Genomic DNA, 13,217 nt, shown 5'->3' with positions numbered 1-13,217 from the left:
AATACCTTTGCCGTTCTCCTCTCAAATGATCTCTTAGGAGAGCAAGATGAATTTAGGTGTTTTAAAAACGGTAATCCCCTAAATGCAAAACTTTTTTCTTTTCTTTTTTTTTTTTTTTAACCCTACTTACAAGTTAAAATGCTACAGCCCTGCATACTGTACCTGACAAGATCTGTGAGGATAATCCCGAGAAGCCAGGAGATAGAACGTTGCCTTCAAACCTCTCCAATCCCAGGAATCCTTCACAGAATTAAAGTAGTTTCTTTCATGGCACATGCAGCTTTACCTCCAGTCAGAATCCTCCAGTTACACAAGCGCAGGGCTGGGAGAGCAGGAGACAGACTCCATCTTGATCCCATTACAGTCTTGCTGACATTAAGTACTTGCAAGTTCTTCCATCCAGCATGACAGAGTCCCTGAATCACATCTCCAGAGCAGCTCACGGTATCTGCACCCTTTGTCCGACACAAATTTTGTGAACTATCATCTGTTTATCTTTTCTGCTTTCTTGTGCCTCCACTGAATGACTTCCTCCTAGCCGCTTCAGGCTGGGAACTTGGACTACCATTTGGTTTTGATTAAAACCAGACAGCCAACTCTGGAGAATTTAGGGAATAAGCTAATGGAAACTGCAAATATGGCTTTAATTAGTGCATCAATTAATAATAGATGTTAGCTCGTCTTATAATAAGATGACACAAATATCAACGCAGAGGAAGCTCAAGTCCTTTCAGGAAAGAAGTTATACCAATTCTCATTCCTTTATGACCCAGAATTCTCTTTAGGGAAAGTGGAAGGAAAGGAGAGGGATGTGGCCTTAGGACATCCAGGTTGTGCAGAGGCCAGTGGAGCCGCTTTGTTGTTTATACCAGAGAAACAGGAAACAGTATCTCTGAGTTTAATTATCTTGCTTGGTTGAAATTGCTCTGTAATGTCTCCCTTCTACTTTATTTACAATAAGTGGATTCTCTTGTTATTTATGACCTAAGCATTTTTTTTTTTTTCTGTGACTAGTGATTACATCAATCACTAAATTGGGTCTACGTGCAGCTTACAAATTTCTAGAGATTTCCCGTAATGGGAATTATGCAAACAAATCCAATTTCAATATGATAAATGAATAACATATAGAAAGGTACAAGAAACATTAAACTTTTTAGCCTTAAGAGTCACCCTGTACGTCTCTGACATTGTAAGTAGTTTTCATTGCTGGCTTCTGTTTCAGTTGGCTCTAACTTTTATAAAGACTGACAGATAACTAGATATCACAACGACCATCTTTTTAGTATCCCCAGAGATAGTGGGTAGCTGATAACCTGAAGAAGTATGATGAGATAGCTACGATTTCTTTTCTTACTGGATAGATAACTAAAATCTCTCAGAAGTAATGCAAATCATGGACTATTAGAGAAATATGAAATAGCAAGACAAAAAGACTGCATATGAATTTAAAGATGAGAAGCATTCAAGTAAAAACATGTGGGCAGAAAAGCAAGTGTTAGAAGTTTATAGAAAAACATGAGTGATTTAAAAAATGAGCATTTAGATTCCTTTAATGTAACCTTCAACTACATGGCAAGAAGGAAGTCCATAATTTCATAAATCCTTTGAAGACTTACTATATTCATATTGAAAATACTTCCACTGAAACTATGCCCATTTACTGTTACCAATCTTTTTGTGTGCTCTTATTTTTTTTAAGTTTATTTATTTTTGAGCGACAGACACACACACACACACACACACACACACACACACACACACACACAGCACTAGCGGGGGAAGGACAGAGAGAGAGAGAGAGGGAGACATAGAATCTGAAGCGGGCTCCACACTGTCAGCACAGAGCCTGATACGGGGCTCGAACTCACAAATCCCGAGATCATGACCTGAGCCGAAGTTGGAAGCTTAACCAGTTGAGCCACCCAGGCGCCCCCGTGTGTGCTCTTATTTTTCTTTTAAATATAAAGCATTGGAAATTTGTGGAATTATTTTTCTCAGAATCACATGATGAAAAGTGACCAAGTGCACACCACAACTCAGATTTTCTGACTCCAGATTTTGTGTCTTTTCCATCCTCGGAGAGTTCCACTGCCTGTCTTGACTCACACTTACTTGCTGTATGAAATTAGGAAGACTGAAACTTTCTGAGTTTCAGATCCCCCTTTAAAAATAGAGACAGCCCTACATAACTCACAGATTGGAACACAGGATTCGCTTTATATACACATATATTTATAAATTTATATTTATTTCCCTCAGGAAAATACTGGAGCAGAATGGAATGGGAATTGATGTAAGTTCTTTCCTAAAATAACTTGTTTATCTCTATCTCTATCTCTGCCTCTGGGCTTCTGGTTTTCTAGTAGACAGTAGGCGCTCAATAAATATTAGTACCCTAATTCTTAGCAAGCTTCTCCTCATGAGTGACATAATCCCCCCTTCATACAATTTTGTCTTGCCCTGTTTCCATTGGCCTGAGGAAACAACAAAACCCTATTCACATACATTTATAAATGCCTTTTTAGAGATCTAGACACTCTTAACAGTAATTTTCTCCTTAACGTTCTCTTCTCTAAACAAACAAGACTTCATGCTTTATTCTATTATTAGAAGGATTACTTCCCAAATCTTTAATCACTCTTATTTATTTTTCATCCTTCAGTTGCCTGACTCCAAACAAATCTCAAAACTTATATTCTCATGAAGGCTTTACCAAATATGAGTATAAAGATAAATAATGAGATAATTTCCTAAATATTTAACATAGTGTCAGGCACACAGAAGTGGTCCAAAGTATTTGTCCCTTTCTCCTTTCTGCATGTAATCTAAATACATCAGTTCCTTACACGTTTCCTTATTACTCTGAGCTAGATCACTAATAAAATATGGTATAGAGGCCGTTAGAAAGCTGAAAATAGAGTATGAGCATAGGAGTCAGGCTCCAGAACTAACAATCACGATGACCCTGTGCAAGTTACAAAAGTCATGTGAGCCTCAGTTTTATAGCCTCTGGATCTAAGGATTTTTCAAAATTAGAGATGATAGTCCATGTAAAGCCATTGTGGCTGAGGCGGTATTCATTTTTAACTAGGATTATTTTCACCCTTTATTGTCCTCTCTCATCCTTACTTTGCCCTCTGTGATAATTAAAACAAACAAACAAACAAACAACTCATCAGTCTTTTGAACTCTGAATTAAATGTATGCATTTGGAACATTTTCACTGGTGGAGGAATTATGTACTTATTTTTAATGTGTGTTTATTTTTGAGAGAGAGACAGAGAGAGAGAAAGAGAGAGAGAGGAGTAGGGCAGAGAGAGAGGGAGACACAGAATCCGAAGCAGGCTCCAGGCTCTGAGCTGTCAGCATAGAGCCTGATGCGGGGCCCCAACTCATAAACTGTGATATTATGACCGGAGCCAATGTCAGATGTTTAACTGAGCCAATCGGGCACCCCAACATTTTTTTTAAGAAAAGAGAATAGCAGGGGTGCCTGGGTGACTCAGTCAGTTAAGTGTCCAATTCCTGATCTCGGCTCCAGTCATGATCTCGAGGTTTGTGGGTTCAAACCCCACACTGGGAATCTGTTTCTCCCTCACTCTCTGCCCCTCCTCCACTCTCTCTCTGTGTCTCTTTCTCAAAATAAATAAATAAACTTAAAAAAAAGGAAGAATAAGGAATAGAAGTGATTGTGAAGATCAACTTTCTTCCCAGGTACTAGGACTAAATAATACCCACTGGCTATGACTGGCCAACTCCCAGGTGTCTTCATGAACTCTGCACCTCAACTTCTTTTACAGGGTTGCTCAAGGACTCTTATGTAGTCCAACAACCCCTCAGCTGTGCAAAGCCAGATCTATCCTGTGCAAAGAATGTTTTACTCTTTGTAACTTGAGTAGCAAGCATCATTAGTTCAGCACCCACATTTATCATTTGTCACATTGTGAGTGCAAGTAAAGTTTGATTCTTTCCATTTTTAGGAAGGAATAGCATCATTAGAATGGCAAACTCATAATTAATACATAGATAGAGGGAATGAATGTCTTTAAAGCACTTCAGAAGTATTCACACATATTCACTTAGTGTGATAAATGTAGGAGCACTCTGTCTATGAAAATCAATCCTCTAAAATCTGTATTTAACAACGTTGCCTGCGGCTTATTAGAGTTATCAATGTGTGTCAAAGCAGTAAAAACAATATATTTGAGATTTATAATTAAGTTTTAAAGTATTTAAAACATTTTTTTAAAGTTTATTTATTTTTGAGAGAGAGAGAGAGAGACAGAGTGTGAGCAGGGGAGGGGCAGAGAGAAAGGGAGACAGAATCCAAAGCAGGCTCCACGCCCTGAGCTGTCAGTACAGAGCAGGACACGGGGCTCAAACTCATGAGCTGTAAGATCATAACCTAAGCCAAAGTCAGATGCTTAACTGACTGAGCCACTCAGGCACTCCTAAAGCGTTTTTCTATGTGCTTTTTCCAATAGTTCATTTTGATAGACATACACCCACTTAAGAAAAAAAAATAGTTTTGTGGTTTGCATCTAATAATACACATGTACATTAGGGTTTTTTTTTTTAAATCAATCTTGTCAAACTTGTGTCAAACTCACTTTCACTAAGCATTTAGCATTAATCCATAAATATTTATTAAAGGAACATAATTAAGTTTGATGATAAACTAACCAAAGGATCTGTCATATAAATTCTCCAAAACTAATTGTACCTGTTTCTTGGATGATTATGTTCATTATTTCCCTTCATTGAAAATTATTACAACCCAAGAATAATTATAAAGAAAAAAGTATCTTGATAAATTGCAAATAGCTTACACAATCTGAGCAAGTATTAAAAAATTATAGTTTGCACAAACGCAATAGTGTATATGGTTTTAGAAACTGACAATTCTCCCTGTCTGTCCAGTAGGGCCAGGATGCTGTCAGAAGCATGAAGATCCCAAGCCACCCATGACTTGTTTTAGAGAGCTCTGGGTGTGTCCAGCCAGTAGAGGCTAAGGTTGTTTCTATGTCACACAAGGAATTTGTTCCATGTGAAAACGTAAGCTAACATCACCATGCAGCACGCTTCAGCATCCTTGCGAAGCATCATAATAACATCCTCATTTCACGGCCAAAAATGTCTCTATATCTTCAGCCAATTCAAAAAATGTTCCTCTTCACTTTGGGCCTGGAGTTCACACTCTGTTCTAGCTTTTCTTACAGTTCTTTCAAATGAGGCCACACATTGTCTCTTACCTGCTCTGTGCACCAGGGAAAGAGGTGAAAGTGCCTGTGTCCAGGTGCCTTCTCTGGGATAAAATCTATGATCCACTTAAAACTCTGTCCGTGGAGAGTCACTCTACCTTACACTTTACCCCATACTCTAGAGTACAGGCCACATTCCCACCACTGTGAGAATGAGGGGGGTTCATGAAGTTGTTACAAAGGCTTATGTCCTTGAAGGAATATGCCTTCCATTTCTATTAAATATACTTTTTTATATTTTCTCCTTTAAAATAGAACCATTTGTGGGGAACCTGGGTGGCTCAGTCAGCTGGGTGTCTGACTCTTGGTTTCGGCTCAGGTCATGATTTCATGGCTCATGTGTTTGAGCCCTGCATCAAGCTCTGGGCTGACAGTGTGGATGGAGCTTGCTTGGGATTTTCTCTCTCTCCCTTTCTCTGCTCCTCCCCTGCTTATGCTCTCTCTTTCAAAATAAATAACTTTTAAAGTAGAACCATTTGAGAGCCTCCGTATATACAAGTAAATATACTTAATATCTATCCACACATTCAACTAATATTTCTTTGTATTTATTATATTCACGGTACTGTTATGTACCTGGGATGCATCATTAAAAACAACCAGATTAAAAAGAAATGAAATAGAACAAACAATTCTAAAATTTGTATGGAACCAGAAAAACCCCCACAAATAGCCAAAGTAGTGTTGAAAAAGAAAACCAAAGCTGGAGACATCACAATTCCAGACTTCAAGCTGTATTACAAAGCTGTAATCACCAAGACAGGATGGTACTACCACAAAAACAGATACATAGAGCAATGGAACAGAATAGAGAACCCAGAAATAGACCCACAAATGTATGGCCAACTAATCTTTGACAAAGCAGAAAAGAATATCCAATGGAATAAAGACAGTCTCTTCAGCAAGTGGTGCTGGGAAAACTGGACAGCCACATGGAGTAAAATGAACCTGGACCACTTTGTTACACCATACACAAAAATAAACTCAACATGGCTGAAAGACATAAATGTAAGACAGGAAACTATCAAAATCCTAGAGCAGAAAACAGGCAACGACTTCTTTGATCCCAGCCACAGCAACTTCTTACTTGATGTGTCTCCAGAGGCAAGGGAAACAAAAGCAAAAATAAACTATTGGGACCTCATCAAGATAAAAGTGTCCTGCACAGTGAAGGAAACAATCAGCAAAACCAAAAGGCACACTATGGAATGGGAGAAGATATTTGCAAATGACATAGCAGATAAAGGGTTAGTATCCAAAAATCTATAAAGAACTTAACAAGCTCAACACCTAAAAAGCAAATAATCCAGTGCAGAAATGGGCAAAAGACATGAATAGACACTTTTCCAAAAAAAAAGACATACAGATGTCAGACACATGAAAAGATGCTCACCATCACTCATCATGAGGGAAATATAAATCAAAATCACAATGAGATACCACTTCACACCTGTCAGAATGGCTAAAATTAACAACTCAAGAAACAACAGATGTCGGTGAGGATGAGGAGAAAGGAGAACCCTTTTGCACAGCTGGTGGGAATGCAAACTGGTGCAGCCACTCTGGAAAACAGTATGGAGGCTCCTCAAAAAATTGAAAATAGAACTACCCTATGATGCAGCAATTTCACTACTAGGTATTTATCCAAAGGATACAGGAGTGCTGGTTCAAAGGGGCACATGCACCCCAATGTTTATAGCAGTGCTATCGACAATAGCAAAATTATGGAAAGAGCAAAACTGTCCATCGACTGACGAATGGATAAAGAAAATGTGGTATATATATGTACCATGGACTATTACTCAGTGATCAAAAAGAATAAAATCTTGTCATTTGCAACAATGTGGATGGAACTAGAGTGTATTATGCTAAGTGAAATAAGTCGGTCAAAGAAAAACATATATGATTTCACTCATGTGGAATGTAGGAAACAAAATGGATGAACATAGGACAAGGGAAGCAAAAATATTATAAAAACAGAGAGGGAGGCAAACCTCTTAAATACAGAGAACAAACTAAGGATTGCTGGAGGGGTGTTGGTAGAGGATGGGCTAAAGTGATGAAGTATTAAATTCTATTCATGAAATCATTATTACCCTATATGTTAACTAAGTTGGTTTTAAATAAAAAAAAACATAATAAAGAAAAAGAAATGAAAGAACTTTCCCCTCAAGGAGTGTAAATGGGAGGTAGGGGATTGGTAATCAACAATAAAAATAATAAGTAAATTATGTAGTATATGGATAATTACTGGGGAGAACAGAAAATGTAAAGCATGAGAAAGAATATGGGGCGGGGGGTGGGGGACGCCTGGGCTCAGTTGGTTAGGCATCTGACTTTGGCTCAGGTCATGAGCTCATGGCTTGTGAGTTCGAGCTCCACGTCTCTGTGCTGACAGCTCAGAGCCTAGAGTCTGCTTCGGATTCTGTGTCCCTGTCTCTCTCTGCCCCTCCCCCATTCATGCATGCTCTTGTGCGTGTGCTCTCTCTCTCAAAAATAAACATTAAAAAAAAAAAAAAAAAAAAGAATATGGGGAATGAGGGTTGAGGGATGATCACGTTCCAGAATTGAATAAGAGATATCAGGGTAGGTCTCACCAAGGGACTTTCTAGTAAAGATTTTTAGAAGATGAAGGAGATGGCTATACAGGTATTGGGGTCACAGAGTTTCAAGTGGAATAAACAGGTCCTAAGGAAGAACGTGCCTGGCTATTTCCAAAAATAGCAAGGTGATCAATATGGTTGAAGGAGAAAGGGGTAGAGAGCTAGAAGATGCACTCAAGGAGGTAAGGAGGAACAGGTTAAATAGTATCTTCAAAGGACTTTGGCTTTGAGGGACTGAAAAGTGGAGTCCTTGTCAGATTTTGAGCAGAGGAGTGGTAAGGTCTGCTTTACATTATAATATGGTCACTCTGGCTGGTGTTGTAAGAATAGGCTGAAAGGGATAGAGGGCCAAAGCAGGGAGACCAGTTAGGAGGTCACTATGGGGGGTAATCCAGGTGAGAGACATGGTAGGTGGCTCAAATGAAGGTGAGAAAGTTCAGGTGTAAAATTTTTCTTTGGTATTTAGTGGCAAGAGTGTTTCCTAAGGAATTAAACTTGCTGCATGAGAAGAAAAGATGAAAAAACCTCTTGAGCAATTCAAGGATAAAGTTGCCATCATATGAGTAAGAGAAGGCTCTCAGTGGAGTAAATTTTATATCATATGGAGAATTTTAATTTTAGATGTATTACATCTGAGATGCTTATTAAACTTTTCTAATAGAAACACCAAGGATCCAATTGGATATATGAATTCTAGTTTGGAAGAGAGGTCTAGCTGGAGAAATAAATTTGCAAGTCTTGAACACAGAGTTGGAATTTACAGCAAAAGACAGATCACTGAGTGAATATAAATAAAGAGGAGAAGGGGCACCTGGGTGGCTCAGTCAGTTAAGTGTCCAACTTCAGCTCAGGTCATAATCTCGCAGTTTGTGAGTTCGAGCCCCGCATCAGGCTCTGTGCTGACAGCTCAGAGCCTGGAGCCTGCTTCAGATTCTGTGTCTTCCTCTCTCTCTCTCTGCCCCTCCCCACCTCATGCTCTCTCTCTCTCAAAAATAAATAAAAATGTTTAAGAATTAAAAAAAAAGAGGAGAAAGAACTAATTGGCCATTGGATTTAATAATGTAGAAGTCACTATTGATAATGTCAGGAATAAGCTCAGAGAATCATGCGGACAAAAGTCTAGTTAGTATGTTTTGAAAGAGAATTTGAGGAAAGGAATTGGAGATACAAGTAGAGTCAATGTTTTTGAAATATTACTGCAGAGGGGAGCAAACACATGGTATGGTAATAGTGTGAGAAGTTTTTATCAGGATGGGAGAATGAACAAGATGCTTGCATAGTTTTGTTTTGTTTTGTTTTTCCGTCAGTATGGCATCTTCCCCAAGGGAGGGAAAAGATGATGTAGAGAAGAGTGGAGAAATGCTGGAGTGTTCTTTTGAATAAGGAAGAGAACTTGGGATTTAGTGCACAGAGACTAATTTTACATGGGAGGATGACACAGGTGAAAAGTTGGTATTTAGTGCCAAGGTCATGAGCTATGATTTAGTCACTCAGCACGCCTCAGTGAACCACTATCATGGTTTGCATTATTATTCAATTTAAATTTTTTCGCTGTTCTTGGCCACATGAAAATGATACCCATAAGAGACAGTTGTCTAATAGACAGTAGTTGAGGACCAAAAACCATGAAAACTTGGCCAATATGCTTGTCTGTGTGATTGTTTTTAATCCCACCTCCTGTATTTCTATGATAGAACCTGGTACTACCAGGTATAGGACTTTCCCCCCAGCACCATGCAATCCAATTCCATCCCTTAAAGCTACAAAGGTCCCGCTTTTGTGCTTCATCTTTAGATAGTATGTTTTTGCTGTTGTTTTCCGGTTGTCTTGCCAATTATCTTCATTTTTATTTCTCATCTGTCAATTCCTCAGATTCTTGTTACTTTTGGCATTTCTCCTGTGTTTTTTCTTCCCTTTATTGAGATATAATTTCCACACAATAAACTGCATATTTAAAGTCCATAATTTCATCGGTTTTGACAAATGCATATTCCTGTAATACCATCGCCACCATCAAAATAATGAATACATCATATTCATCACCTCCAACTTTCCTTGTGCCTGTCACCCAATCCTTTTGCTCCTTTCTCCCCCCCGACCACCAAGCAACAACAGATTCTCTTTCTGACATTGCAGATTAGTTTAAATTTTCTAGATATTTATCTACACGAAATCATCTGTATGTATTTTCTTCTGGATTCTTAGCATAATTATTTGAGATCCATCCATGTTGTTGCACGTATCAATGGTCCATTCCTCTTCATTGATAAGTAGCATTACATTATAAGGATATAGCATTCACAGTTTATCCACTCATCTGTTAATGTACATTTGGGATAATATCATTGGGACAAAATTATTTGACTATTACAAACAAAACTGTTATAAACATTCACGTACAAGTCTTTGTATGCATATCTGCTTTTATTTCCTAGGAGCGAGTGGTAGATTCATTTGACAGGCGTATTTTTAAATTTTAGGAACTGAAAAACTGTTTTCTAAGGTAGATGCTCCATTTTATATTTCCATCAGAAGTTTCTGTTGTTCCACATTGCATGCTGACAATGGGATGATTAATTCTAGCCACTCTGATAGATGTATAGCCGTATCTCCTTAGCATTTTCCTAATGACTGATGCTTATTTATCACCAGCATGTCTTCAGTGAAATGTTTGTTCAAATATTTTGTCCATTAAAAAATTTTGATTTGTTGCTTTCCTTATGACTGAGTTGTGAGAGATCTCTGTGTATTCTGCATACAAGTTTTTTTATCAAGTAACTGAAAATATTTTTTCCCAGTCTAGATTGTCTTTCATTTTTAATAGTGACTTTTGGGAAGGAGAAATTCCTAATTTTGATAAATTAAAAAGTTGTCAGGTTTTTTTCTTTTATAGATTGTGTTTCTGGTCTCACGGCAAGGAAATTAGTTTTCTTGGTATCGCAAATATTTTCTTCTATACTTTAAGCTAGAAGTTTTATGATTTTAGATTTTATATTTAGGGTCTTTGCTACATTTAAAGTTAATTTGTCTCTATCTCTCTCGCTTCCTCTCTGCCCCTCCCACACGTGCACACACAAGCTCTCTCTCTCAAAATAAATAAGTAAAACTTTTAAAAAACAATTAAAAAAATAAAGTTACATGGCGAGAGTATGATCAAAGGGTTTTTTTTTCCCTTTTTATAAAATGGATATCCAATTATTCTAGCACCATTTGTGACAATCCTTTTCCACAGAAGGTCTTTGTCACTTTAACAAGAATTAATTGACCAAATATGTGTGGTTCAATATCTAGACTCTATTAAGTCCCATTGATCTATTTGTCTTTCAGAATACCACATACCATTGATTATAGTAACTTTCCAGCAAATTTTTAAATCAATTATTGTAAATATTGCTACTTGTTCTTTTTAAAAGTCGTTTTGGATTAGCTAGACCATTGCATTTCCACATGAATTTTAGAAGCACCTGGTTCATTTCTACAAACAAACAAACAAACAAACAAACAAACAAAAGCAAAGAGCAAGCCTGTTGGGATCTTGATCAATTTAGTATTTAAAACAAATGAGAAAGAATTAACATCTTAATAATATTGAGTCTTCTTTCCCAATGAACACAATGCATCTCAAACCTTAGATTTTTAATTTCTCTTGTCAGTGTTTTGTACTTTTGTCTGTAATAGTCTTGCACATTTTTGCCAGATTTATCTATATGATGCTATTGTAAATGATGTCTTAAAAATTTCCATTTCCAATTGTTTATTACTGTTATAGAGAACACAACTCATTTGTATATATTGACTAGTATCCTGCAAACTTGCAAAACTCATTAACTAGACCTAGTAGCTTTTTTGAAGATCCCTAAGATTTTCTAAATAAGTGATCATGTTGTATGTGAATGAAGACACTTTTGCTTGTTCTTTTCCAATCTGAATGCTTTTCTTTTTTGTTTTTGTTGCTTTATTCCATGGGCTAGAATCTGCACTGCAATACCGAATAACATAGGTGAAGTGGACATTCCTGCCTTTTCTTCAATCTAAGGGAAAAAGCATTTGTTTTTTTATCATTAATTATGATATTAGCTGCAAAGTATTTTTGTAGATGACTTTACCAGGGTGAGGAAGTTCCCTCTATTCCAGTGGTTCTTAACTGGAAGTTATTTTGTTCCCCAGGGATATTTGGAGATGTTTGAAAATATTTCTGGTCACCACAACAGGGGAAGTGATGCTCTTGACTGCAAAACATACTGTAATGCACAAGACAGCTTCCCACAACGAATAATTACTGGACCCAGAATACTGACGATGTTGATGTTGAAAAATCCTGACCTGCTCTATTTCTAGTATGCTGAGAGTATTTTTTAATCAGTAAAGATATTGGGATCCCTTCCCCCCAATTTTTTCTGAATGAGATTTTTCTTTTTTAGTATGTATAAAGTTTTTCTTTTTTTAGTCTCTTAATAATGGCACATTTCATTGATGTTCCAATGTTAAAAGAATCTTGCATTCCTAGGATACTTTGTCATGATGTATAATTATCTTTCATATGATGTATATTTTATATGATATATTATGTTTTATATATTATTGAATTAAAGTTGCTAATATTTTATTCAGAATGTTTGCATCCTATGCCTAAAAGAAACAATGGTTTGTTGTCTTCTTGGTATCTTTGCTATTGATTTCTAATTTAATTCCATTATGGCTGGAAAACATACTACGGAAAACTTGAATTTTTTAATGTATTGAGACTTCTTTTGTGGCTAAAACTATGATCCATTTTGGTAAACACCTTCAAAAAGGATGTGTATTATTTTTTCTTATAATGTTTTCATAAATGGAGTACCTGATCAAGGTCCAGAGAATTGAAAAAATATTCCCCACTATCATCCAAGAAGGAAGAAATAGCATCATTTATTTATAAACTGGAGACACATCTTTAGATGACCCTTAGTTCCAATGGATTCCCACTGAGCAACCTAGTATTTCCTGGAATAGAGGTTACTCTGCTCCTAGAATTTTTCAATATTATCCAGTTTAAACTCTTCATACCAGTAGGATAATAATTTATATTTGAAATAAATGTCAAGTAAATATTAGTCAAATGTTTGAAAATGGAATCCAGCCAGTTTTTAAGTGTAAACAAATCCATGCATATGCCTGTTTGGGCATCCAATAGAAATCATTATTTTACTTATCAATTATCAGCCTTGATAGAAGTGGCACATTAACCATTAAAAATAAAGAACACACACAAAAAAAATAAATAAAGAACACAATTAGAACTGTCCTTTAATGAAATGACATAAACAATTATTAAACTCTTGGAAGTTTTTAATATTCTGTTCAATAACCA

At 36.8% G+C, this 13,217-nt stretch overlaps 1 protein-coding gene across 3 annotated transcripts in view; it reads right to left on the bottom strand.

Annotated features, from left to right (window-relative positions):
- DLC1 (DLC1 Rho GTPase activating protein) overlaps positions 1-13,217 on the bottom strand; it is a 563,102-nt gene that overhangs the window by 427,814 nt on the left and 122,071 nt on the right. Inside the window, exon 1 of one of the 3 annotated variants that reach the window (XM_040490112.1) lies at positions 163-266. The exons of 1 other annotated variant lie outside the window; for it this stretch is intronic. The gene's annotated coding sequence lies outside the window, so the exon portion shown is untranslated. Of the gene's footprint in view, positions 1-162; positions 267-13,217 lie in introns of those variants that run through there. One more of the 3 variants, XM_040490109.1, reaches the window with a different exon arrangement.

Source organism: Herpailurus yagouaroundi, unplaced genomic scaffold (assembly GCF_014898765.1).
Source record: "Herpailurus yagouaroundi ecotype Mexico unplaced genomic scaffold, PumYag 181, whole genome shotgun sequence".
NCBI lineage: Eukaryota > Metazoa > Chordata > Mammalia > Carnivora > Felidae > Herpailurus > Herpailurus yagouaroundi.
This window is presented reverse-complemented; position numbering and strand designations above follow the sequence as displayed.